This window comes from Trachypithecus francoisi, unplaced genomic scaffold, assembly GCF_009764315.1.
Source record: "Trachypithecus francoisi isolate TF-2019V2 unplaced genomic scaffold, Tfra_2.0 Lachesis_group10, whole genome shotgun sequence".
Taxonomy (NCBI): domain Eukaryota; kingdom Metazoa; phylum Chordata; class Mammalia; order Primates; family Cercopithecidae; genus Trachypithecus; species Trachypithecus francoisi.
The window spans coordinates 93,935,373-93,961,891 of NW_022681455.1; the positions used below are offsets into that span (position 1 = coordinate 93,935,373).

The window sequence follows — 26,519 nt, forward strand, 5'->3', positions numbered from 1 at the left end:
GCTGGCTTTGGGGAAAAGCGATTTTGGTTTCTATGACCCACCTTGGTGAAGAGGAATTCCAGTTTCTATGACTAGGCTCAGGGGAGAATGAGTATTGTGCTCCAGACAGTACCTGCATGCCTGTGTCCCCTGAGAATTCAGGGTGAAGAGCTCACCCTTGCCCTTCACCTCTTCCTGGGCTCTGGCAGGCTGGCCTGCTTCCTGCCCCAGCCTCACCCACTCTCCGCACTCCTCACCACTGCTGTGGGCAAGCTGATCTCTCTGGTTTGCTGGGCTCTCACTCTCTGCCCAATGGCAGTAAGTTAACTTCTTTCCATGCTTTATTCTCTGTGAGTAAAAAGGGAAGCAATTCTCACTAACGCCATTTCTCAGAGGAGAAAACAGGTACAGGGGTGTTCGATGACTTCCTCACGACCACCAAGCAAAAAATGGGAGCGGGGCTTTGAAGGGAGGTCTACCCAAACTCCTAAAGTTGAGCCGTCCTCCAAGGAAAAGACAGCACCTGTAAAAGCTAAGTGAATGGGGCAAAAATGCCCTCACTAAGGTCCTACAAAGCTGGTACCCTGATATCCAATTCCAACCTCCAGAACTGGGAGAAGTACAATTCTGTTTTTGATGACCTCCCCAGGCTATGGCTCTTTGCTGTAATACACTGAACTGGCCCAGAAGTGTTATTCCATCATCTGTGTCCTATTCCATCATTCAGAAGGGAGTCACTAACCCCTCAGTGCTGTGTTTGTGGATGCTGCCCACCCAAGGCTGAGATGAGGCACAGGGTCTGGGTCTAAATAAAATGGTAAGGCACTGGAAGGTGCAATGTCAGAGAAGGAGGATGTCTGAATTGCATTTAATCTCAACCTCTACTGGTGCAGCATGAAAGACGAGGCCCAGAGCAAAAGCGGCTTTTCCTGAGATCACACTGTGGACCCCAGGCCCACTGGAGTTGTATTCCATGCTACCTCTCACCCCTTCTTGTATTTCTTCCATCTGTAAGTGTGTGCAGTATCTACAGGGACCACCACACCATGAGTTTTTTAAGATTTCTCTCAAACACACCTCATGAGCTCCCTAGCAAGGGTTATGATGCTAGCATAACTCTCATTGTGCAAGGTGGGGAGAGCCCAAAACACCAAAGGAGTTCTCTAGGGTCTCACAACTGCTAAGATAAAGCCTGTTTGACCCAGCACTGGCTCCTCAAACCTGGGAGCCTGGTTATATCCAGGTCTTCCCAAGCTGCTGAAGGGGCACACTTTTGCATAATGGTGAAAGGTAAGGAGTTGACGGGGGAGGGTGAGTAATCAGAAACCCAGAGGGGCCTTTGAGTAGGTCTTATGGAAAGGCGGCGCTTACAGGATGGAACCTACAAGACGTGACCTCACTTCCTTGCTAACAGATCCCCAGTAGAACTTAGAATTCTGGTCACTAGGCACCCATATTATACACACAGTCTCATTTCCAGTTCATTTGGTAGGCGACGCTCCGGAGAACAACATGTTCTCCTGCTGTGTCCCGACATGTTGCCGACCTCCTAGTCGCAGAAGAGGCCAAAATGAGAGTCTTTCTCGAGAATATAGACATTGGTTCAACCCTCACCCTCCACACCTCTGGCCCTTTGCCAGAAGGCACCCACAGGTAACACAGGGCCCAGGGCAGGCCCGTCCAGGCCAGGCCTCAGCTGTGTCCATCAGGGCAGCACCGAGTCCCTCCCCATATGTTTGGGGGAAACAGGAGATGAGGGGCCCTCCCTGAACAGGAGCAGGTAGGTTGTCAGGTGTTTGGAGCCTGGTAGGTATGTCAGGTTCACAGCCCAGACTGTGCCTGGCAGGATGGGAAGTTCAGTGTCGAGGACACAGTTTGCTGCTCAGATGTGAATCCCAATTCATCTGCTGGAGACCTCAACCTTCTCTGGCTGGAGATCTATGCAGATGCTCCTATGTGCCAAATCCTGTTGGGGATGGGGACACCAGGAAGGAGTTCTAATGGGGGTGTGCCACTGTGGGATCAGCCAGGCAAGCCACTGACACCTCTTGGCCCGGCTCTCGGGCACTCTCTTTGCAGAGCTCCACACAGCAGATCAAACAGGAGCTGTTGGATGGATTCCATTTCTCCATCTTCTTCAAAGAAGGGCAGGGGCCCACCGCCACCAACCACGGCCAGTGCTGGTCTGGGGTGAGATGGGGCACAGAAGGGTCTCCACAGACAGGGACTCCAAAAAACCAGGGTGGGCCCAGGACTCAGACATGAATATGGGAACTCCCTAAACTCTGTCCTAGGAATTTCCCACTTGAGTGGCCCAGTGTTCTCTTCCAAAGGAATCTGGCTCCCATTAGTCCCCAGTGGCAACTTGGTTACAGGCAAAGTCCCTTTCATCTATCAGAGGAAGATCAGAGAAAATCCATCTGTTTTCACTTTATGCTAAGCCAGGAGTATCTCAGCATGTTGCCACAAGAATTGAGTATAATGGTAAAATTATAGCAACATATTCATACCGTTATCATTTTAACTCCCCACCGTAAGTGTATCTCCGGCAACAGGTATCTCCACTGCCCTGCCAGACCTCCTCCAGGACTTAAAATCCAACACTTTTACACAAACAAGGTGGGGGTGGACATTGATTACAACAAAAGTAGGTGAAGCTACACTATGCATTTGTCTTTAAAGTGTCATCTCACAGAACTCATCCCTGTATCCCTATCAGGCAGGAGCTGTACCCTCGCATCTCACTGTAATATTCCTTAAGGGAGGCCATGCTCCACAGCGGGTCAGCCTCTCAGTGCTGGTGGAGCCTGTAGTGATAAAATTCCCTTTCTAGGAAGTCTTTCTACAGGGAGCGTAATCCTAATGTGTGTCCTAATAGGCTGGAGCAGTTTCCCAGGGCTGCCATAACACGGCATGCTGACTGCAGAGCTTAATCACAGAAATTTGGTTCCTCACAATTCTGGAGACTGGAAGTCCAACGTCAAGCTGTCAGACTGGGGTGGTTTCTCTGGGCCTCTCTCCTTGCCTTGGAGATGGCTGATTTCTTCCTCGGTCAGCACAGGGTCTTCTCTTCAACTTCTCTGTGCGCTGACCACCTCTCCTTGTAAGAACCCCAGGCATATTAACTTAGGGGCCACACTAACGAACTCACTTCACCTGAATTGCCTCTTGGAGAACTCTGTGTCCAGACACAGTCACATTCTGAGTCTCTGGGGTTGAGAATAGAAACAGTTACAGTTGGGGGAGGGGACAAAATTCAACCCATAAAATATACAAATCCCCTGCAGAAGACACACACCTGGGAAAGGGATATCTGGGTGAAATTATATGCAGATAGCAAGTTTCAACAGCTCTAGCCAGTTGACTTTCCAAAAGGGCTCCAGCTGCTCACACGGTCACCAGCAGCTTCAGCCTCTGAAGGTAGCTGCTTCTCTGAATACGGCCTCCCCTGAATACTAACATGCTTTTAACTTTTTGCCAATCTGCTGTCTGTGTGGCAGAGAAAATCACCTTTGTTTCATTTCCACTTTCAAACGTACATTTGCGTAACCTTTCACGGGTTCCATACCTGCCCGCGTTTTCTCTTCCCTGAGTCGCCTGGCAGATCCTGGGCCTTGGGATACACTTCCTCCCACCCTGGAGTCTTCTGGCATTTTCCCCTTGCCCAGGGCTGGGATGGCCGTAGCTGTTTCTCCAGACTCACGTTCATGTTAAAGGAACAAAAACAATCATATCCCTTTAAGACAAAGGGTTCTTCTAGAGCATCTTGTCCTGTGTGCTGTTGCTAAAATGAGGAGGGGACGAGACCTCCCCAGGCCCTTCCCCTCCATATCAGAAGTGGAGCCTCAGGTGGCCTACAGGGAATTTCATCCAGTCCTCGCTGTGGAAGGTACTCACTTCTGACCCGGGTGCTGCTCAGCAGCCATGTGACATCCAAAAACCTGCGTCTCTTCTCTATCATGAGGATGATTTGTGAGGACTGCAGGGATGATGCTCTTCATGCAGGCTGCTGATACACAAGGTGCCGTTGCCCCACAGCTGACAAACACCCTGACGATGCCTTGAAGGAGTGAATCATTTTATCAATTCTCCATCCTCACATGCAATTTGACTTTGAAAGCCTAGAACCCTTTTCAACACGGGCACCACATGCACAGGTCCCTGAAGGGTTGATGCTTCTTGGTGTGAGTTCCAGATCCCGATCCTCTGGTGGTTCATGGTGTTACCATGTATGAAATGGTATGTCCCCCTAGTATGAAAATGAGATCTGCAGGATGCCAACTTTCCAGCCCGGCACAAGGGAGAAGCTGTTGGACTCCCTGGTTCCAGCCTTGCTAACTAAACCCATCTCCTCCTATGCCACCTGCCTGGGCCCCTCCTGGGACTTTATCACCATGCCACACTTTTTGGAACTACTGGTTAGAAGGTGAGTGTCCATCCCCTCCAAGGCACGGAGGTGCCTCTGTCCTCTACTGGCTGTGTCTTGAAGATGCAGCTCTCTGAGACTCAGTTGGCTCCTCTGGAACAGGGAGTAGTGAGATGATGAACCTCACAGGGTTCTTGTGGGGACTGAATGATCTAAGACACGGCAAAAAAAGGGGTCCCTAGAGCCTAAAACTCTGGATATCTGCTGGGGGTGCTGTGATTCAAGTTTATTACTTTTCCCTTCCCACTCACTGAAGTAGCTCTCAGCTTTCTGCCTCAATGGCCCATATCCCTCACTGTTTGGAAAAGCACATAGAAAGCAAGTCTACGATGGCATTGGTAAAAGATGTCTGAGATTCCTACTGGCTGGTCTTTCTCCTTGACACAGACAGAAGGGGGTCCCTTGGTGCTGAAAGAGGAAGCACAGGTCCACTCAGATATCTGGAGAGGCTCACTGGGGTTCTCCAACGGTTGGGGTTCACTCATTCAACACATACATACAAAACACCTCATTTGTGCCTCGTTCTTCTTGTGACTTGGCAAAATTTATTAAAGCAGATGACAATCCCTGGGTCTCGACTTACTGAGAGTCAGGTGCTCACACGAGACAGAATAAACAGGTCATATCTACACAGTGTTAGAGGTGAAACCCTCATGGCCTCTTCTACGAATGGTGGCATCCTCCCAGATTCTGACTAGAATGATGGAGTCCAGCAACAAGTATAAACTGGGTGGATTTAGGGTTCTAAAGAGCCTTTTCATCCAGAAAACATGGGGTAAAAGATGTGGCCTCTGCCTGGGGAGACCCTAAAGGAGTCGTAGGGCTCATACTTCTTATAATTCCCACAAGAAGGCTGACATCTGGGTCCCCCACAAGAGGCAAATAGTGAGTTCTGTATATGGAGACTTAGGTGCCCTGCAAAGGAGAAAGGAGGCTGGGGTCTCAGCTGGCCACTGAGAGACCCATACCCCACGCCGTGGCTTCCCAACTCTACCTGTCCTCCTCCAGCCAACATCTGCCCCTACCCTCCTAACCCCAGGACCAGAGGACCCAGAGCTGGAGCTTGATGAGCAACCTGCTCACAAATCAGCCTGGAGCTGCAGTCTTGAGTGCCCACGTGCACAGGGCTGTGCTCCAGGGCCTTTGGGAAGAGAATGTCAGTGGGACACTGGGGCGCACAAGGGTCTGTACAGTCCTGCTGCATGGCCAGGTCTGCCCCTCCCAGGACAGCACTGATGGCTTGGGGAAGGGTGAGGCTGTCCTCCACACAGGCAGCAACATGCCAGGGACCCAGAACCATGCAAGTGTGCCCTGGAGGGTTGTGTGGGAGAAGGCCAGGCCTCTGACTCAGCTGTCCACTCCATCACCAGCACCACCACCTCCATTTTGTTCACCTGGCCCCTTGAAAACACTTCAGTTTGCTATCAGCCCCTGCAACGGTCATCTTTCCGGATAAAGCTGGCCTTCAGGAACTTCGCCTGGCCTGGACTGGGCGTGGAGGACCATCAGGAACTTGTCCTAGGCCAGTTGGTGCTTCCGGAGCCCAACGAGGCCAAGCCAGATGGTGAGGTGGCTTGCAGTCTGGAAGACTTTCCGGGGGTGGTGTTGTGGGGCTACAATTCCCTTACATTTCATCCGGTCATTTCTGTGCTTGGAAAGCCCAGTGAAAAGTGACTGGTGTCGTGACCTTTTCTCCTTTTCCAGATCCTGCTCCACCTCCTGGGCAACACGCATTAACAATGCCGGCCCTGGAGCCAGCACCACCACTGCTGGCGGACCTGGGGCCTGCTCTGGAGCCAGAGTCAGGTGCAGCCCTGGGTGCACCAGGATATCTGTATTCAGCACCAGGACCAGCACCAGGGGAAGGGTCCCCTCCAGTGACACTGCTGGAGCCACAGTCCGCCTCAGAGTCCCCCAGTCCCTCTTCCGGGACTGTGAAGAACCAACCTCTTGAGGAGATGCCTGACATCACCACCTTCCCTCCCAGGCTGCTGGCAGAGCAGCTGACCCTCATGGATGTGGTGAGCAGCTGGGCTTTGCAGGCTGTGCCTCTGGCACTAGCTGTCTCAGACCAGCCTCTACCCGAGGAGTGGCCAATGCCGTGGGTCGAATGTCATCCCCACTTCTTACCAAACATGGGATCTGGATGAGTTTCCTCACGCACAAGCCTTCCCTGACTGCATATGGACAGCAGAGATGGCATATCGCCTGTGCTAGCTCCACAGAGTGTGCAGACCAAATGACAGGGGATGGACAGAAAGCAGGACAGGGCAGGTGCTCACTGAGGGGCAGGCAGGGCCATGGGTCACTCACCCAGCTGCTCAGGAGCCTCACGACCCTCAGCGCTTATTAGGTGCCTGATGCATACTAGATTCTATGGCAGACACCCAAACAGAGCCCATAGTTGCAGCTGCCACAAGGAAAGTGCACCGGTATGGAGAGAAGGAGTACAGGGCTGACTGGGATGGGAGGAAGACGAGGTCTCAGGACGGGAAGGCCTGAGCCACTTTCTACTCCTTGGAGTGCGGATGGCCTGGGAGAAAATGTCACTCTCTCTTCCCACTCTTGTCGGATTCTGGGCCATGATGCACTCAGGGCCCTCAGTGGGCAGAAAATCAAACCCAGAGACTCCCACATGTCTAGAGCCCATTTTAAAGCTTTCTGAACTCCAGCTCGGTTCCTGCCAGAGACCGTGGATGACTGTGAGCTCAGTCCCTGCCTGGGACTGTGGGTGACTCTGAGCTGGGGTGTGCTCTGTCCATGACACTCTCCTCCTCCCCCAAAGGAGCTGTTCAAGAAGGCGGAGCTCTACGACTGCTTGGGCTCCATCTGGGGTCAATGAGCTAAGGAGGGGAATGAGCACGTGGTATCCACAGTTCATGCGACCATCGCACACTTCAACAGGCTCACCAACTGCGTCACCACTTCCTGCCTCGGGAACCATGGCATGAGGGCCTGGGACAGGGCCAGGGTGGTGGAGCACTGGATCAAGGTGGCCAGGGTAAGCCATGGTTGGGCCTGAGAATTTCCTCTTTAAAAATGGGGAACTGCCTCTTCTCCTCCATCGGCTTTCAGGATTGGCATCTGTACGTCTGGCTTCAGCCCTGGACATTACCTAGCCCCTTCTTGTCACAGACCTTGACTCCCACGGCCCAGTGGTGGCTGCTCACTTCTGACCTGGGCTCTTCCTTGGGTTGAACTAAAATCCTCCTAGATGAGTGACATTCACTCGGTCCCAGTTGTGCCCTCCTGAGGCTCCCTGGGCCTCTGCTTAATCCAGGCAGGGAGATCTCAGCACAGCGGGCTGTGGCTTAAGTGGGCCGGGCTCCAACTGTGGACTTCACAGCTCACTCTTCCCTCTCCAGGAGTGCCTAAGCCTCAACAACTTCTCCTCAGTGCATGCCATCGTCTCTGCTCTGTGCAGCAAACCAATATATCGGCTACACGAGACATGGGCAGCAGTGTCCAGGTGAGGAGGGTTCCCTCCACGGGAGCACCAGGGTTGACCTAGGGACCCATAGGCCTCCCCATGTGCCCTCAATGACTCTGAAAGGTTCTTGGAGACCAGGGACACTGGAGGCAGGGATGGCCTGGTGGGTGTGGTCACTAAGCTGCCTTGGACTACTAAGCAAGGATTTCCAACTCAGGACTAAGGTTTTTTAACCATCAGGAACGGACTGGAGCCAACTGGTGGCTTTCAGGTGTTTGTACCCAGCGGTGGAACTGTGTCCAGCTGGAAGCTAACTGTGAACACGCAGGGGCTCATTTGAAGTGGAGATGGACCAGGGGAGGAGCATGATGGGTCCCACCCTGGTCCCCTGGAGCCCTTGTCATCAGAGAACCCTACTGGAAACTCTCAGCCACGAAGTTGGGATTCTCTGGGTTTTCAAACACAAGGGATTGGATTGGAACTCACAAATCTCTCCGCTTATTCCCAAATTTGCTTTTCTTTCTTTCCTCTGCCCATAGCAAAAGCACAAAACATCTGAAACAACTCTGCAAAAAAGACCCTGCAGTGAAGAGGGACCTGCTGATCAAGGCACACTGGAGTCTGGGAGATGCAGGAGAAGTGTTTAAGAGTCAGAGGAAAGAGACAGTTTGGAAGGGCATTGGAGCTGGTGTGGAGTGGTTATTTTCTTTTGACTTACCTACTAAAAGTGGACTTGAAAAATTCCCTCCACGCCTACCTTGGGCAAACAGAAAGAGAGGTGTGTGGGTCCACAGGCACGTGGGGGCATGGCGGCAGGAGGCCCTGGAAATGGGCTGTGGCAATGGCTGCTGGGCTGCGGAGCGGGGGTGATGAGCTGCAGCATTAGCAGGGCTCTGGTTCCCGTGCTTGTCAGTGCTGCTGGCATGGAGCTGCCTCCAGGCTGGGGGGTGGTCATGGTAGGTGGGACTTTCTTTCTTCCTCAAACTGGAAAGCAGTTCCTCAGGAAGCCAGGCCTCTGCTGCTGCTTCTGTCTGCAGCGCATCTCCAAAGGCAGTGGCCTCTGCCCACACTGGGGGAGGGGGGAACAACAACAGAGGAAGCTCATGTGCCAGGGAGTCCAGTGGACCGCCCAGCTTTGGGTACCAATGGGCATACTTGGGACAGATTTACCTGTTTCCTGGGACTCCCTGCTCTGCCCTTTGCAGACACCCGAAAACGTTCATGTCACAGGATTCTCACCAGTGAGCAGTGACACATGCTCATGACAAGTATCTGGGGGATTCATGCATTCCCAGGGGATCCTCCCTGACCAGATCTCAGAATATTCCATGCAAACGGGAAGACAACTTGTCACCCCACCCAGGATTCTGGAAAACGCCGCCATGTCAGCCAGATGGCGCCTCAGGAGGCCCCTTCCTGAGTGGAGGAAGAGAGTTCTGTGCACGGAACTCCCCTGGGGGATCACTGGCGAGGCCAAACCTTTGGCATGGCTCCAACCCAATTTGTGTGGCACAGACTCCAGGGGGGCTCAGATAGGCAGATGCCACTTAACCAGGTCTCCTAAAACACCCTGTCCCTTTCCCATCATGACTGTGCCTGGCTGGAGACCTAGACACTCAGAGACTGCAGGGAACATGACCCTGATGGGTAGCGGTGCGGGGATATCGGGAGAAGGCAGCGGGACAGAGCCTCCAGGATGGGGAGGAGGCGCCTTCTCTTTCGGGTCCCTGGGGAGTCACCGCCTGCTCTGGGTCTCTGTTTCCTCATGTAGAAAATGAAGGGATGCTGAGCCTGTAGTGCAGCCCTCACAGGATGGAAATGAGGTTCAAGAAAAGAAAATAATTTGCTGGTGCTCATGCCTGGTTCTTCCTCAGAGGGATGAGGGGGAGAACAATGGCAACAGCTATAGGAAACAGTACTCAGGAGGCCTTGTGAGGTAGCTGTGGTTTTCATTGCTCTTTACAGAAGAGGAAGCAGTCTCAGGGAGGCCCGGCTGCATGAGTGGGTGACACACACAGGGAGTGTGGAGCTGGGCCAGTGGTATGAGCACTGTGCCAGGTGACTCACGCCAGTCCCTGAGGATCCAAGTGTGGGGTGGCTGGGGTGTAACTGGGGGAAGAGAGGAGAGCCTCACTGTCTCTGTCACTGGCACCTGGCAGGCGGGGAGCTTTAAGGTGGCCACCCAGGAAAGGAACCCCCAGAGAGCCCAGATGAGGCTGCGGAGGCAGAAGAAGGTGAGTGAGCCTTTGGCGTGGAGAGGCCGCAGGGGATCAGAGGACAGGGCTCCCTTCCCTGCCAGCTGGAGGCCTCCATGTGAAGACCGCAAGGACTTACTCTCCAGTCCTGTCCTCCTGTGGACACTGGGCCTGGAAAACCTCCATTTGAGAGACCAGAGCAAGGGTCTGGGAAAGCTGGACTCAGAGTGGATGTGGGGAAGGGTAAGGCTGGGACCACATGCCCTTGTGAATTGTTAAAATCCCACCATAGAGGTAAATAGGAGTGCTTGCTAGACTTGGGGGTCAGGTGGGATAGAGGAGGCAGGGAACTGGGAAAGGCAGTGGAGGGTCTTTGGCTGCTCCAACAGGGAGACCTGAAGAGGGGAGTTCCGGGAGACAGGGGCTGGTGGGACTTCATGAGACAGGCCCTTGGGCAGGTACCTGAGGGCCAATACTCATCATCACTACTCCTCCCCCCTCCCACCCCTCCTTGGCACAGGGAGTGGTCCCCTTCCTGGAGGATTTTCTGACTGAGTTACACAGATTGGATACGGCCATCCCAGACGATCTGGATGTGAGTGAGCCTGGGGCAGGCTGTTGGGAACCAGGATCCTGAGGGAGGAGAGGGTCCTGGACGGAGCCCTTAGATCTCAGCCCTTGGCAAACCTCCTCTCCTGAGAGCCTCACAGCTGCTCCTGTGGGTGGGGGTGTCAGGCCCATCTCATTACCTCTGGCTGATAGAGGCTCCACAGCAGCCACCAGTCCCTATTCCTGAGTGGTGAAGCTGCAGAGCCGCCTGACTGCAAAGCTGCTGAGGTGTGGGCTGAGCTGGACTTAGCCTTTCTCTAGAGTAGTCCCGTAACAGGCCGGTGAAATTGAGCCTCTCCAAGGGCAGGCAGTTCCACGGTCACTGAGTGCTTTCTTTCTATGAGAGAACTCAGTTTCCCTGTCTGTTATCACAGAGGGCTGGGGCAGAAAGTCCCTGAGCCTCAGCTCCTATGCCCCTGCTCTAGAGCCAGGAGCCTGGGGCAGATCCAAGTCCTGTCATGTGCACATCCCCTGACTCTGGTGGCCCTGGCAGTAATGCAGCATGGGAAGGGGTGGGGTGGGGCTAGTTGTGGGCCAGGGACCTTTCTGATGGACTCTGTCTGCCTTCCAGGGCAACACCAACAAGAGGAGGAAGGTAAGCAGCTGGGGCACTCACGTTGGATGAGGGTGGGGATGTGGACGTCACAGTTCACCCTGGACAGGACACTCCCTGGCTCCATCCTCTACATCTTAGGTTTACTGGGAGGGTTTGACACACACAGGAGGAGGAGACCTATCCCAGTGGAGAAAGCAGGAAATGGAATGGAATCAAAGACCAGTTCCTGCAGGAGGGACTTTTTATATCCAACTCTGAGAACAGGCTGGGGGCTGCATGGGGCCCCCTCAGAAAACTGCCCCAGGGATCAGCCCCTTTTCCCTGCCTACCAAAGGTACTCTCAGCATCTTCCACCCAGGCCCTGTCAGCATCCTCTCCTCCGTCTCTAGGAGGTCCAAGTTCTGCAGGAAATGCAGCTGCTCCAAGTGGCTGCCATGAATTACAGGCTTCGGCCTCTTGAGAAATTTGTCACCTATTTCCCAAGAATGGAGCAGCTCAGTGACAAGGAGAGGTGAGGGCCTAGGGGATGGGCAGAGGGTGGGAGAAGGCTCTCCATTTCTTTTTTTTTTTTTAATGTGGTCTGGCTCTGTCGCCCAGGCTGCACTGCAGTGTCACCATCTCTGCTCACTGCAACGTCTGCCTTCTGGGCTCAAGCCCTTCCTCAGCCTCTCAAGCAGCTGGGACTATTGTGGTACACCATGTCCCAGGACATGGTACAGCATGTATAGACACCATGTCCTGTTGTTCTGCTGCTGTTGTTCTGGTACAGATGAGGTTTCATGATGATGTCCAGGCTGGTCTCAAACTCTTGGCCTCAAGCAATCCACCCACCTCAGTCTCCCAAAGTACTGACATTACAGGTGTCAGCCACCCCACCTGGCCTAGAGGAGGCTCTCCCTGTGGCAAGCTGCAGAGAGCCTATGGCCATGACTCCACGGCCAGCATCAAGCCCTGTTGCATGGGGACTGCTGGGGACCCAGGATTCCAGCTGGGAAGGCACTGAGAGGGGACCTGACGTGTGGCTCATGGTGGCCTCACAGCTGCCTCACTGTCCTGTAGCTACAAGCTGTCCTGCCAGCTGGAGCCCGAATCACAGTAGGCCAGTAACATCTTGCAGTGGCTGGGACCCCACTGGGATGCTGGTCAGAACACTGGCTCTGCACCATCCTTCACCTAGACCGTGACACCAGGGAACCACATCTAGGTGGCTGGCAGCTCAGCTGCATCTGGCCCCTGCTCTTCGCGTAACACCAGCTGCTCCTGCTGGCCAGGATCAGGCCATGGGACTTTTGCCAGGCAGGCGGGAGACCATTTTATGTTTATTTTCTTTAGTGTATAAGTAAGGCTTTTTTTCTTAACTTTCATTAAAATAAAATTTTAAAACACTATTCAAAATGTTCTATAGTTGTTGGAATGAGAAAAGTAACCGCAGTGCAGTAACCGAATACCAGTCTTCAGGATTCATAGCCCAGTATGTCAAATTGAGGCTATGGCTGAACAAGTCATGCAACAGCATTTATGTTACACATGCCAACCACTTAATGTTTTCCTTCTTTGTTCTAATTAATTATTGTTAACTCTGTTTAAGGAAAACAAAAACAAAAAAAAAAACAAAGCAAAATCCTTAAAAATCAGAGCATGTTACCCAATCTACCACACTTGTTCTACTGACCAGCAACTCTCAAATTTAAATTCTAGTTAAATTCGAGTTCCACTGGGTTACTCTATTTTCTTGAAGTTTAAATATTTAATGAATCACTGAAATATTTACTGAAGGGCTGGAGATGGGAGGTATTTAAGCAAGTGGTATGGCTGGCCTTCTCCAGAAGTCCTGGGCAGAAGGGAGCTGGCCATCAGTCTCCACGAAATACAGATAAAATTTTTCCACTATAGATCTTCCCAGACTTTCTGACACCTCTCCCCTAAGTGAATATCAAGGAAGGCGAGAATCATTTGAGCCCAGAATCGAAAAGGATGTCCCATGGCTTAATTTGAACACAACCCCCAGTGTGTTATAACAGAGAAAAAACAAGCCAAAGAAGTCAACATTTCAGGGTCTGAAACATGTAATAACCCCAAATCAACACAAAATTAAAACCTAAACCCAATCCTGGAGCCACAAAGCTCCTATAAGAAAAGTGGGAGTCTGTATCTCAGCAAAACTTGTATCTATGCACGCAGTTTGCAAAAAAGAAAGAAAACAAAAACAAAAATTATCTGTGGCAAGAAACCCTTAGACCATGCAATTGATTTGGCAATACTTTTTCTTATTTTTTGTTCTTTTTGGATGGGACACAAAAATCACTGCTAACAAACGTGAATACAAACACATGGGACTATACATCATTTCAGAGCTTCCGCATAGGGAAGAGGAACAATGAACCATTAAAGAAACCATCCTACAGATTGAGAGAAAGTTCAGCAGAATCTTATCTGTGAAAGGGGTTGTTATCTAACATGCATGAGAAACTAACACTACTCTAACTGGGAAAATGAACAAAACCTAATACCCAAGCTAAAACTGAGAAAAGATCCTGAACAGGCACATCTGAAAAGAAAACACGAAATTCACTGACAGGTCAAAGAGAAGCTGCTCAACTTCACTAATCCTCACACAAGTGTCTAAGTACGAACCACGCTCAGATGTGTCTCACTCTAATTAGAACGGGACTTACCAAAAACAACAGAAAACCCATACGTTCACAGGTAGTGGCCAATGCAGAACAGCAGAAAAAGACATTTTTATACACTATCGCTGGCAATGTACATTACTATACACATGAAGTGAAACAGTTGAAGGTGTCTTAAACATTTTACAACTATCCGTTCACCTAGCAATCCCACCACTGGTTTTACACAGAAACCACATAGAATCTGTTATGTTGAAGAGATATCGGCCTTCCTATGGCGACTGAAGCACTATTCACAATAGCAAAGGTATTCAATCCACCTACCTGTTCGTGCACAGATGAAGGGATAAAGAAACTGCAGTACACAATGGAATCCTCTTCGGCCACAGAAATTCATGAAACCATGTCATCTGCAGCAACGTGCAGAAACCTGGAGGACATGACCGTCAATGAAATAAGTCAGGCAGAGAAAGCCAAACATGGCATGATTTCATGCATGTGAGAATGAGATCAACTTCCTCTCTAAACGACTTTATCCCCTAGAAGTAGAAAGTTCCACAGTGGTGAAGAGAGGCTGTGAGTTGGGGAGTCCTGGCAGGGACTGGGAAAGGGACACAATGTTACACTCAGATGACAGGAATAAATTCAGCTATTCTACTCCACAGCAGGTGTCCAGAGTTAACAGTATCCTACCATATTTTCCAAAAAAGACTGAAAAGAAGGATTCTGAATATTGCAACCACAGAGAACTAACAAATAATAACTACACAAGGTAACAGAGACAGTCAATGCCTTGCTTTCATCATTACACAAGGTACATATACATAGATCAAAATGTCCCACTCTACTCTTTAATTGTAAACCTTTACTATAGAGCAAATTGGTTTTAAGCACATAGAAAGAAACAATGCTCAAGTATTATGTGAGACCAGGAAATTCCCACATCTAATACACTAAAGAGCCACCACACAACACAAGAAATCACCAACAGAGTAGACAGACAACATACAGGATGAGAGAAAATGTTCCCAAACTATGCACCTGACCAAGGCCTAATATCCAGAATCTACCTTAAAGACCTTACAGAAATCAATGAGCAAAACTCCCCAAATAACTAATAGATAGGCATGGATATAAACACACACTTCTCAAAAGATAATGTAAAAGCAAGCAACGAATGTGAAAACATGCTCAACCTAATTATCAGAGAAATATAAATCAAAAGCACAATGAGATATCATCTCACACTGGTCAGAATGGCAATTACACAGTTAAAAAAAAAAAAAGGACACGGACGAGGCAGCAGAGAAAGGGGACACTGGTCCACTTTTGGTGAAAATGCAAAGTAGTTCAGACACCATAGAAAGCACTTCAGAGACTGCTCAAAGAACTTAAACCAGAACTACCATCTGACACAGCAAGCCCACCACTGGGGTATACACAAAGGAAAATGAATCCTTCTGTCCAAAACACACATGCACACAAACGGTCTTGGCGGCACACTTTACAATGGCAAACGTGTGAAACCAACCTAGGTATCCATCAACAGTGGATCAGAAAAGGAAAATGGGGTACATATACACCACAAAAAACTAAGCAGCTATAAAAAAAAAAAAGATGCAAATCAACTCCTTGGCAGCAACATGAAAGGAGCTGGAGGCCATTATTTAAAGAGAAATAAGGAAAAAACAGAACATCAAATGCCACATGTCCTCACTTCTAAGGTGGAGCTAACATTGAATACAACCTACGATAAAAGTGAAAACAAGAGACACTGCTGACTATCAGACAAAAAAGGAAGAAGGGATGGAGTATGGGCTATAGACCTACCTGGTGGATCCACCACTCCCTGTGTGATAAACTCTCTGGGACCCCAAGTCTCAGTATCAGGCAATATACCAAAGGCAGTAACTAATTTGCCTTTGTACCTTTTAGTCTATAATAAACGTAGAAATTATGTTAAAAAATACAAACTTAGGAGCTAAAACAATGAATGAAAAACACAAACTTATAATTATCCAAACAATCTTTTATTGGCATAAACTAAGGAAGTGTTCAGAATGAGTAAACCAAATACTCAATCCCAATGTACATATAGTGAACACATTTTTCAAAAGAACACCAAAAAGGCACAATGGGCAAAAGAGAGCCTGTTGCAGGGCAGAAGATGATCAGAGAAAAACTTCAGCTTCTGAGGACTTCATTTGGGGTATTGTTTTCTGAGTCCTTAATGCCCTATTTATGACAATGCAAAGCATTGCTTTCAGCCTTGTGCCCTATTTATGACAATGCAAAGCATTGCTTTCAGCTGGAAGTGGGATTATATCCAACCTTGAGCAGCCATAGATATCCACACAGTCCTGGATCTCCCACTGCCTCCACTCTATCAGTACTAAGGGAAAACACAGTATAGTTTGTCCACCACTCACAGCCACACTCCATGAATGTGACTGGATAAATTGTCAGAGGCATTTGAACCAGAACAACTTCATCTTGAGTAGGGACTGGGTAAAATAAGGCTAAGACCTGAGGGGCCGCATTCCCAGGAGGTTAAAGCATTCTTAATCACAGGACAAGATAGAAAGTCGGCACAAGATACAGGTCATAAAGACCTTGCTGATAAAACAGCAGTAAAAAAGCTGGCCAAAACCCACCAAAACCAAGATGGCAACGAGAGTGACCTCTGGTCATCCTCACTACTACACTCCTACCAGTACCATGACAGTTTACAAACGTCGTGGCAACATCAGGAAGTTACCCTATATGGTCTAAAAGGGGGAGGCATGAATAATCCAGCCCTTGTTTAGCATACAATCAATAAATAACCATAAAAATGGGCAACCAGCAGCCCACGGAGCTGCTTTGTCTGTAGAGTAGCCATTCTTTATTCCTTTACTTTATTTTTGAGAGACGGGGTTTCACTCTTGTCACCCAGGCTGAAGTGCAACGGCGCAATCTCGGCTCACTGCAATCTCTGCCTCCTGGGTTCCAGCAATTCTTTTGCGTCAACCTCCCGAGTAGCTGGTTATAGGAGCCTGCCACCACACCCAGCTAATTTTTGTATTTTTAGTAGAGATGGGGTTCCACCATGTTGGCCAGGCTGGTCTTGAACTCCTGACCTCAGGTGATCTGCCCACCTCAGCCTCCCCAAGTGCTGGGATTACAGGCATGAGCCACTGTGCCCGGCCCCTTTACTTTCTTAATAAACTTGCTTTCACTTTACTCTGTAGACTCGTCCTGAATTCTTTCTTGTGCCGAGATCCAAGAACCCTCTCTTGGGGTCTGAATCGGGACCCCTTTCCGGTAACAAAATGTCCCAAGGAGGGAGTATGTAATGCCTCTTTTTGTGGCCAGAATGGTTTGGCTTCTGCTGAAGTAACAAACCTCCAAATCTCAGTGTCTTAAGAAAGGCTTATCCCTCATGTCCGTCATGCTGTACATGCTCTGACTTTGGAACACATGTTGATAGCACATTCACTATCTTGAACATTACCTGCTGGATTCCATGTCGGGAGGAAAAAGAGTTTTCATTGGGTGAATTTTCTGTCTTCCAAGTTATCTCGGAGTTATCACCTTCCAAGTTTTACCAAGTTTTGCCATTGCAAACCTGGATCAGCGACCTTCCAGGCACCAATAGAAGTCTCCATAAAGTTGGATGCCTGCATTTAAGCCTGTGCTATCTATTTTCTTTTCTTGTTGTCACCATTTTCTAGGTACTCATCTTGGTATCAGTCAGGATAGCCTAAGTTATGCTGTGGGAAAAAACAAGCCCCCAAACTCACTCAGACTAAATGTTCATTGAAGGTTGGCTGGGTCTATGCTGTCTCTGTGCTTTCATAATTGTGATGGTTGGTTGTATGTGTCAATTTCACTAGGCCATAGGGTGCCCAAGTTAAATGTTATTTCTGAATGTGCCTATGAGGGTCATTCTGGATGAGATTAGTGTTTGAATCAGTGGGCTCAGTGAAGTAGATGGCATTACACAAGGTGGGTGGCTATCATCTAATCTTTTGAGGACCTGAATAGAACAAAAGGTGGAAGAAGAAATTTCCTCCACTTTTCCCTGCTTCACTGCTTGAGTTGGGATGTCTCATCTCATCCCCTCCTGACCTTGGATACAAATTTACACCATTTCCTCTAGGCCTTTAGATTCAGAATGAATTATATCACTGGATTTCTGTGTCTCCAGCTCGCTGATGACAGATCATGGGCCTTCTCAGTCTTCATCATTGCATTAGCCACTTCCTTATAATCTCTCTCTCCTCTCTCTCTTTCAGCTTTTTGCCTGAAGTCAGGCTTCAATCAGCCACCACCCAGGTGACTAAAGCAGAGAAACTCTTAACCTAAGAGGCACGAATATGCAGAGGAGTTTAGGGTGACCACAGCAGCTGGAAAACAAAGGAAGGGGGGAAGATATGACAAAAGAGATGCATAAATGGGGAGCCCTAAATTCGATGTATATACTGGCTATCCCTTGACCTACACATTCATAGGGCAGAGTTCAAGAAGTCCAACATAAGGAGAAAAGAACCGAACTGAGATTTCAGTTGCTGCCCACCACAGAGGAGATAGAGTTTGGAGTTTGACTACACCCAAGTTAACTGCTCATTAAACAAACAAAAAAAGTCAATAATCTTAAAAAAATATAATGAATCCAGAGTCTTATAACGTATCATTTCTAGTATCTAGGATATTATCCAAAATTACTAGACATAGAAACACACAGGAAAACAATATTCATACATAAGAGAGAAGGTCACCAATGGAGACTAACCGCAGGATGACCTGGATGCTGGAACTGGTAGACAGGATTTTTAATTCAGCTACTATAAGCATGCTCAACGATGTAAAGAAAATATGCTTGCAGTGAATGACCAAATAGGAAATCTCAGTAGAGAAACAGAAACAATTAAAAAGAACCAAGTGAAAATTTTAGAACCAAAAAATGGCATGTCTGGAAGATGCCTCAAGAGGAACTATCTAACCCAAAGAGTACAGAGAAAAAAAGATTTTAAAAATGAACAGATCCTGAGTGATCTGGGGGAAAATACAACAAGGTCTGATATACATGCAATTGGAATTCTAAAAAGAGGAGCTGGGAAAAAAATATTTCAAGAAAGCAAAAAAGGATAAGAACAAAGTAAACCATAGTTAGCCATGTCCCAGTCAACCTGCGGAAAACCAAAGACAAAGAGCAGCCGAAGGGAAATGACATGTCACATATAGGGAGCACTGCCACAAATGACTTCATCATTAGAAACCACAGAGGCAGGGAGACACTGGAAACATATATTTTAAATTCTGAAAAGAAAAAAAAAAAACCTATCAGTGCATAATTCTATACCCAGCAAAAATACCCTTCAAGAGTGAAACAAAATGAAAACACTTTCTATGAATAAAAGGTAAGAGAATTTGTTGCTGCAAACCTGCATTACAAAAAGTGCTAAAGAAAGTTCTTCAGGCTGAAGGGAAACAACACTGGAGAGAAACTCCATTAAACCTGCCACTAATAAGGTAAAAGAGTTACAAATGAACATTATCATGGGCCCATTTCTTCCCCTGCGCAGGTAGTAAAGTGTGAGGTAATCACTAGTGCTGTTCACCAAATATGTCTGGTTTTCCTTCTTTCAGGCATATGGTAGAATTGCCACTCCACTTACTGGGGTGGGGCATGACCATATGATTGCTTTAGTAAATGAGATGTGGCAGAAACCTTGTCAGAGGATGCAATTTGCCTCACTGCCTTTTTTTCCTGGCTTTAAAAATCATCCTATTAGGGTTCTCCAGAGAAACAGAACCAATAAGAGAGCTGGGGCTTAGAAACCAATACCCCCAAAACATGGCATTTTGACCTGCTGACTTGAAGAATTCCCCAGGTCTCTCTGACCTCTGCCTACTCCTGTCTCAATTCTCTGTCTCTCCCAAAGCACAGGATGAAATGGTTCTCTAAAGTTCTCTTATCTGCCTAATGTCTGGACCTGCCAAAGAAGAAAACAGTTACCTCTGGTCACTTTCCTGATCATTAACTAAAGTCATATCTCAGGAAGAAAGACAAGTCTGTTAACACATCTGGACAGACTTGTTGCAAACTATGTCTGCTCTTTTGGCCCAGCACCCTTTGTTTCAGGCCACTGTATGTTCTTCAAGCCCACTTAAATTCACCTAAAAATCATTTACTATCCCTCTAAAATCATCCACACTTCCCCATCTTCCTCTTCCCTAAGAAGAAGGGTATATAACCATCTGTACCCCATTGTGTGGTGGGGCAATGACTCTGTCATTCTCCCCTGTGCTTGTTAACACATTTGTATGCCTTTTTTCCTATCAACCTGCCTTTTGTCAGTTGATTTTCAGTGAACCTTCAGGGGGCAAAGGTGAAGTTTTCTTCTATTTTATAAAAATCTTCTTCACATACCTTTGGTTCTAGCTGCGTCCCTTCAGAATATCCACACTGAATCATTCGTTTGAGTCTTCCATATTGGGGAGAAATCTGGCCTTGAGAACCTCTCTGTGTGAATCACATGGACCTTCCATCAGCTCTGGACCCATCTTCTGTGAAGGACAGAATACCACCAAGTTTGCTGCCTGAAGTGTCCTGATTCTGAATACACGTTTTTTGCACAAGTCTCTGGGCCTGCAATCTCTTTCCTCCTGTTTATTCAGTACAAGTCACTACCTGACTTCCAAAGTTATGCTCCCTCTAGCATCACTGGATCCACTGTGACAATAGTCTTGAAAACTTACCACTTTATCACTATGGAAATAAAAAATGGAAAATGAAAATAAATCATATTTTCAAGGTGCAGGTGGTGCAATATTCTCATATTCACATTGAGGTGCAAGATCAAAGAAAGCTAGCCTAATTATGGACATGCACTTAGTTAGCAGTGAACCTCAGTCAGTGGACTCAGCTGTTTCAAACTCTTTTTATATGGTTTGAATTCACATGTTTCTACTGTCACCCAAGAATCTTATATGAAAGAGCTTTTTAACATCCAAACAGCTTCAGTGCTTCAACGAGGAGGCATGTGAGAACATACATAAAGTTCTTCTGCAGTTTTGTTTTTTTTTTAAAGTAGACTTTGTTTTTTACAGCAGTTTTAAGTTGTAGCCAGGAGTGGTAGCTCACACCTGTAATCCCAGCACACTGGGAGGCCAAGGCAGGTGGATCACCTGAGGTCAGGAGTTCAAGACCAGTCTGGCAACACAGTGAAACCCTGTCTTCACAAAAAATACAAAAATTGGCCAGGTGTGGTGACATGTGCCTGTAGTCCCAGCTATTCAGGAGGCTGAGGTGGGAGGATGGCTTGAGCCTGGGAGGTCGTGGCTGTGGTGAACCATGATTGCATCACTGCACTCCAGACTAGGTGACAGAGCAAGACTTTGCTTCATAAAAAAAGAAAGTACAAAAGTACGTAGAATTTCCATAAACTTCCTACCCCTACCCATGCACAACCTCCCCCACTGTCAACATGCAACCCCAGAGTGGTACATTTGTTACAACTGGTGAATCGACATTGACATACCATTATCATTCAAAGTCCATAATTTACATTAGGGTTCACTCTTGGTGTATGTGTACCCACTGTGATAGTATCATATGAAAGAGTTTCACTGCCCTAAAATGCCTCTTTTCCCCCAACTCCTGGCAACCTCTGATCTTTTACCTGTCTCCATAGTTTTGCCTTTTCCAGAATGTCAAGTAGTTGGAATCATACAATATGTAGCCTTTTTAGATTGACTTCTTTCACCTGGTAATATGCATTTAAGGTTTCTCACGTCTTTTCATTGCTGGATAACTCATCTCTTTTTATTTTTGTTGATTTATTTTGAGATGCAGTCTCACTCTGTCACCCAGGGTGGTGTGCAGTGGGGTGATCTCAGCTTGCTGCAACCTCTGCTTCTCGGGTTCAAGTGATTCTCATGCCTCAGCCTCCCAAGTAGCTGGGATTACAGGCACACACCACCACACCCAGCTAATTTTAGTATTTTTAGTGACAGGGTTTCACCATGTTGGCCAGGCTGGTCTCGAACTCCTGACCTCAAGTGATCTGCCAGCCTTAGCCTCCTAGAGTGCTAGGATTACAGGCGCGAGCCATGGCGCCCAACCACTCTTCTCTTTTTAGTACTGAATAATATGCCATTGTCTGGATATGCCACAGTTTATCCACTTACCCACTGAAGGACATCGTGGTTGCTTCTAAATAGTGACAATTATAGATAAAGCTGCTATAAACATCCATGTGCAGGTTTTCGTGTGGACATAATTTTTCACCTTCTTTGGGTAAATATTTAATACCAAAGAGTATGATTGCTAGGTCAGATGATAAGAGTATATTAATTTTGCAAACTGTCTTCTATAGTGGCTGTACAAGTTTGTGTTCCCACCAGCAGTGAATGAGAATTCCTATTGTTCCACATCCTCACCAGCATTTGGGGTTTTAGATTTTTGCCATTTAAAAAGGGGTGTAGTAGTATCTCATTTTTTATTCTATTTATTAATTATTATTATTATTATTATTATTATTTTTTGAGACAGAGTCTCGCTCTGTCACCCAGGCTGGAGTGCACTGGCACGATCTAGGCTTATGGCAACTTCCACCTCCTGGGTTCAACCAATTCTCCTGCCTCAGCCTACTGAGCAGCTGGGATTACAGGCACACACCACCGTGCCCAGCTAATTTTTGTATTTTTAGTAGAGACGGGGTTTCACCATGTTGGTCAGGCTGGTCTCAAACTCCTGACCTCGTGATTTGCCCGCCTCAGCCTCCCAAAGTGCTGAGATTACAGGCATGAGCCACCACACCCGGCCTTATTTTTGTTTTTTGTAGAGACAGGGTTTCACCATGTTGCCTAGGCTTGTCTCAAACTCCTGGGCTCAAGAGAGCCACCTGCCTTGGCCTCCCAGAGTGCTGGGATTACAAGCACGAGCCACCATGTTTGGCCTTGTTGTTTTTTTAATTTGCGTTTCCCTGATGACATATGTTTGTTGAGCATCTTTTCGTATGCAAATTGCCGTCTTATATCTTCTTTGGCGAGATGTCTGTTCAAGTCTTTTGCCTATTTTCAGTCAGGTTGTTCATTTTCTTATTGTTGAGTTTTAAGAGTGTTTTGTCTATTTTGTTGAATTGTTCCTTATCAGATACCTCTTTTGTAAGTGCTTTTTCTCTGTCTATGGCTCATCTTCTCATTCTCTTGACAGTGTCTTTTACAGAGCAGGAGATTTTAATTTTAATGAAGTTCAGCTTATCAATTATTTTTTTCATGAATCCTGGCGTTGCTGTTGTATAGTTGGTTCTAATAACAAAAACAAGGACAATAACAAGACTGACCCAAAGTGGGATGTTAATTGCCACAAAAGCAGTCATTTGATATCAACCTGAGTTTTGTGGTAATGTTTTATTTGGCATGTAAAGATCCTTTTATGCAAATCATTTCCATGGACATGTAATATAAAAACATAAGTATTTCCAATTACTTTATCAGTGTAGCTATTCCAAATGAAATGTCTACAGTAGCAACAGACAGACCAGACTGCATATGTCAGTCCCGACTGGAGACTAGCAGGCAGCAACCACTCCCCAAGCTGCTGCTCCTGACGTGTTGCTTGACTCAAAGCCAGGAATGATTAACAAAGGTGTTTTTCCATCCCATCAGAGTCTAGTAATGGTGTTCCATAGAAGAAGCAGAGACTACTGCTGCTAATGACTGTAGATATGTTGAACATTAGGGTTTGTAGCAAGAGTTGCCTGCCATAGCAAGTAATGACAACGAGTGGAGCAAGACAATCATGCTCCAGGCAGATGGACTCCAATGAAACATGTCTCAGGAGACCTTTGGGAAAGGGAACTGATAGTCTTGTTTAAGAGATACCACTTCAGATTGGGCGCACTGGCTCACATCTGTAATCCCAGCACTTTGGGAGACCAAGGCGGATGGATCACCTGAGGTCAGGAGTTCAAGACCAGCCTGTCCAACATGGCAAAACCCCACCTCTACTAAAAATACAAAATAATAATAATAATAATAAAAAACAACAGGTTGTGGTGGCAGGCACTTGTCATCCCGGCTACTTAGGAGGCTGAGGCAGGAGAATCGCTTGAACCCAGGGGGTGGAGGTTGCAGTGAGCCGAGATCACGCCATTACACTCCAGCCTGGGTGACAGAGTGAGCTCTGTCTGAAAAAAATAAAACAGCAACAACAAAACGAGATACCACTTCATTCTGTTGATCTGAGGCCTGTGTGTTTGTCAGTCAATATGCTCGGATGGGCAGGTAACTACAAAGGAACGGAAAGGAAATGGGGGACTTCCTGAGGGCTACACCAAGAGTTCTCATAGCATTACTTCCACTGTGTTCTCTTGGTCAGAGCAGCCACATAGCACAGATTCAAGGTGGAGGGAACATAGATCCCACCTCTTGTTGGGTGCAGTGACGAATAATTTGTGGCCACATGTAACCCACTGGCTGCAGAAAGTCTTTTATTCTCTTCTTTTTTAACCTATGGCTCCATTGGCGTGAGGAGTCCAGTGATCATGCACTCATTGTGACTTTGGTGGCTCTTAGGTGAAATGGCTCTCCTATCAGAGACCAGGACTTTACAGAGCCTATGATTGTGGGGACGGGAAGCACATATTTTGCAAGTAACTAATTGGGAGTGGTGGTAAAAGGGGCATTCCTTTAACTTTTGGTTTCTGGGCCCATATATTTTAGTTACTGGAGACAAAGCACCTTACCAGCTATAGACTCAGCACAAAACTTGCATCCTGTTGGCAACTGACCAGTGCCTCAACTTGCTCAGTTGTATCTGAGCAGGCATTTCAACTGAGCCTGTAATAGGCCATTCCACCATTGTCTTTTTTTTTTTTTTTTTTGAGACAGAGTGTCACTCTGTTGCCCAGGCTGGAGTGCAGTAGGCTTATCACAGTTCACTGCAGTCTTGATCTCCTGGGCTCAAGTGATTCTCCCACCTCAGCCTCCCAAGTAGCTGGGAGTACAGTCGTGTGCCACCATGCCCAGCTGGTTTTTAATTTTTTTTTTTTTTTGTAGCTCACTATTTTGCTCAGGTGGTCTTGAACTCCTGGTCTCAAGCACTCCTCCTGTTTGGGCCTCCCAAAGTCTTGGGATTACAGGCATCAACCACCATGCCCAGCCCATTTATTTTCTTTTTTGAGACAGAATCTTGCTCTGTCACCCAGACTGGAGTACAATGGTGTGATCTCGGCTCACTGCAGCCTCCGCCTCCTGGGTTCAGGTGATTCTCCTGCCTCAGCCTCCTGAGTGGCTGAGACTACAGGCACACAATGCCACACCCAGCTAATTTTTGTATTTTTAGTAGGGACAGGTTTTCACCATGTTGACCAGGCTGGCCTCAAACGCCTGACCTCAAGTGATCTGCCTGCCTCAGCCTCTCAAAGTGCTGGGATTACAGCCATGAGCCACTGTGCCCGCCCAAGACCATTTCATCATTTTATTAGGGTGGCTGCTTTGGGCATGACAGTATAGGGTAGAATCAATCACATGTCCTCTTTCATAACAGGGGCCAGTGATCTGAGGCAATGTTACATGGGATCTCATTGGGTAAATCAGGCCTTTGTTATCCCTCTAATGGTGGTATTGGTAGAGGCGTTGTGGACCTGGAAGACAAACACATATCCAGAGGAGGTATCAGTTCCAGTAAGAACAAATTACTGCTTTCTACAAAGTAGAAGGAGTCCAGTGTAATTAACTTGGCATCAGATGGTTGGCTGATCTCCTTGAGGAGTGGTACCATACAAGCAAGGACTCAGTGTTAGTTGAGTTAGGCTGGGCATTCAGCAGTGTGGTAGTTGGGACCAGCCTTGGGAGAGGGAGACCATCATATTGGGCCATGCATGTCTTCCAGCAGTGCTACTGTGGGCACTCCGTTCATGGGTGTGTGGAATTAGCACTAGAGTGGCCAAAGAAAGAGACAAGTTAGACCAGTCATCCCATCTACTGGGTTGTTGAGGGCCTACTTCGTGGTAGATACTTTCTGGTGGGCATGGACACCAGACACAAAAATAGATGTTCTTTGTGCCCCTTCCCATGCTTTTTCTCCAGACCTCTTTTTTCCAGTCTGCCTATTTGTTTCCCATTCTGCCTCTTCCAGGTCCTTGACCAATCAACCTGCCATCTGTCACTCTGTAGGAGTCTGTGTACCTCAGGCCACTTCTTCCTTCATCAGAGTGAATGACCAAGGGTGTTACTCACAGATCTGCCCACTGTTCTCCACTCCCTCACATCACTGTCCTTTGGAGCCATCCTTGAGTGAGGCTGTTGTGTGGTGCAATCCATTTTCAACTTACACCAGCAAATCAAGACTATGGATCCATAAACAAAGCCTGAGTTTTTCTTCCTCTGATATTTGGTTGTGGGTACGACCTTTCCTGTCCCATGAGACCACAGGTGTGAGATGAGAAAATGGCATTGGTATAACATAGTCAGGTGGCATGGCAGTGTGAGCCATCTGCTTGTTGATCTTACCAGCGCTCTCTGGATTTCTCTCTGGATTGGGCTGTTGGACCTGATCCTAGAATGTTCCATTTCCATCACATAATAGCTGGCTGTGGCATGTGCACAGGCTGAGTAAACGTCTACTGTTGTGCATAGTTTCAGAGAAGTCCCAGTGTAGAAAGCAAAGAACACAGTATGCACCTGAGGCAAGATGTTGTTA

The 26,519-nt window shown here is 47.6% G+C and overlaps 1 pseudogene; it reads left to right on the top strand.

Annotated features, from left to right (window-relative positions):
• Positions 1-1,491: 1,491 nt before the first annotated feature.
• On the top strand, positions 1,492-12,583 carry LOC117087791 (annotated as a pseudogene).
• Positions 12,584-26,519: the final 13,936 nt, after the last annotated feature.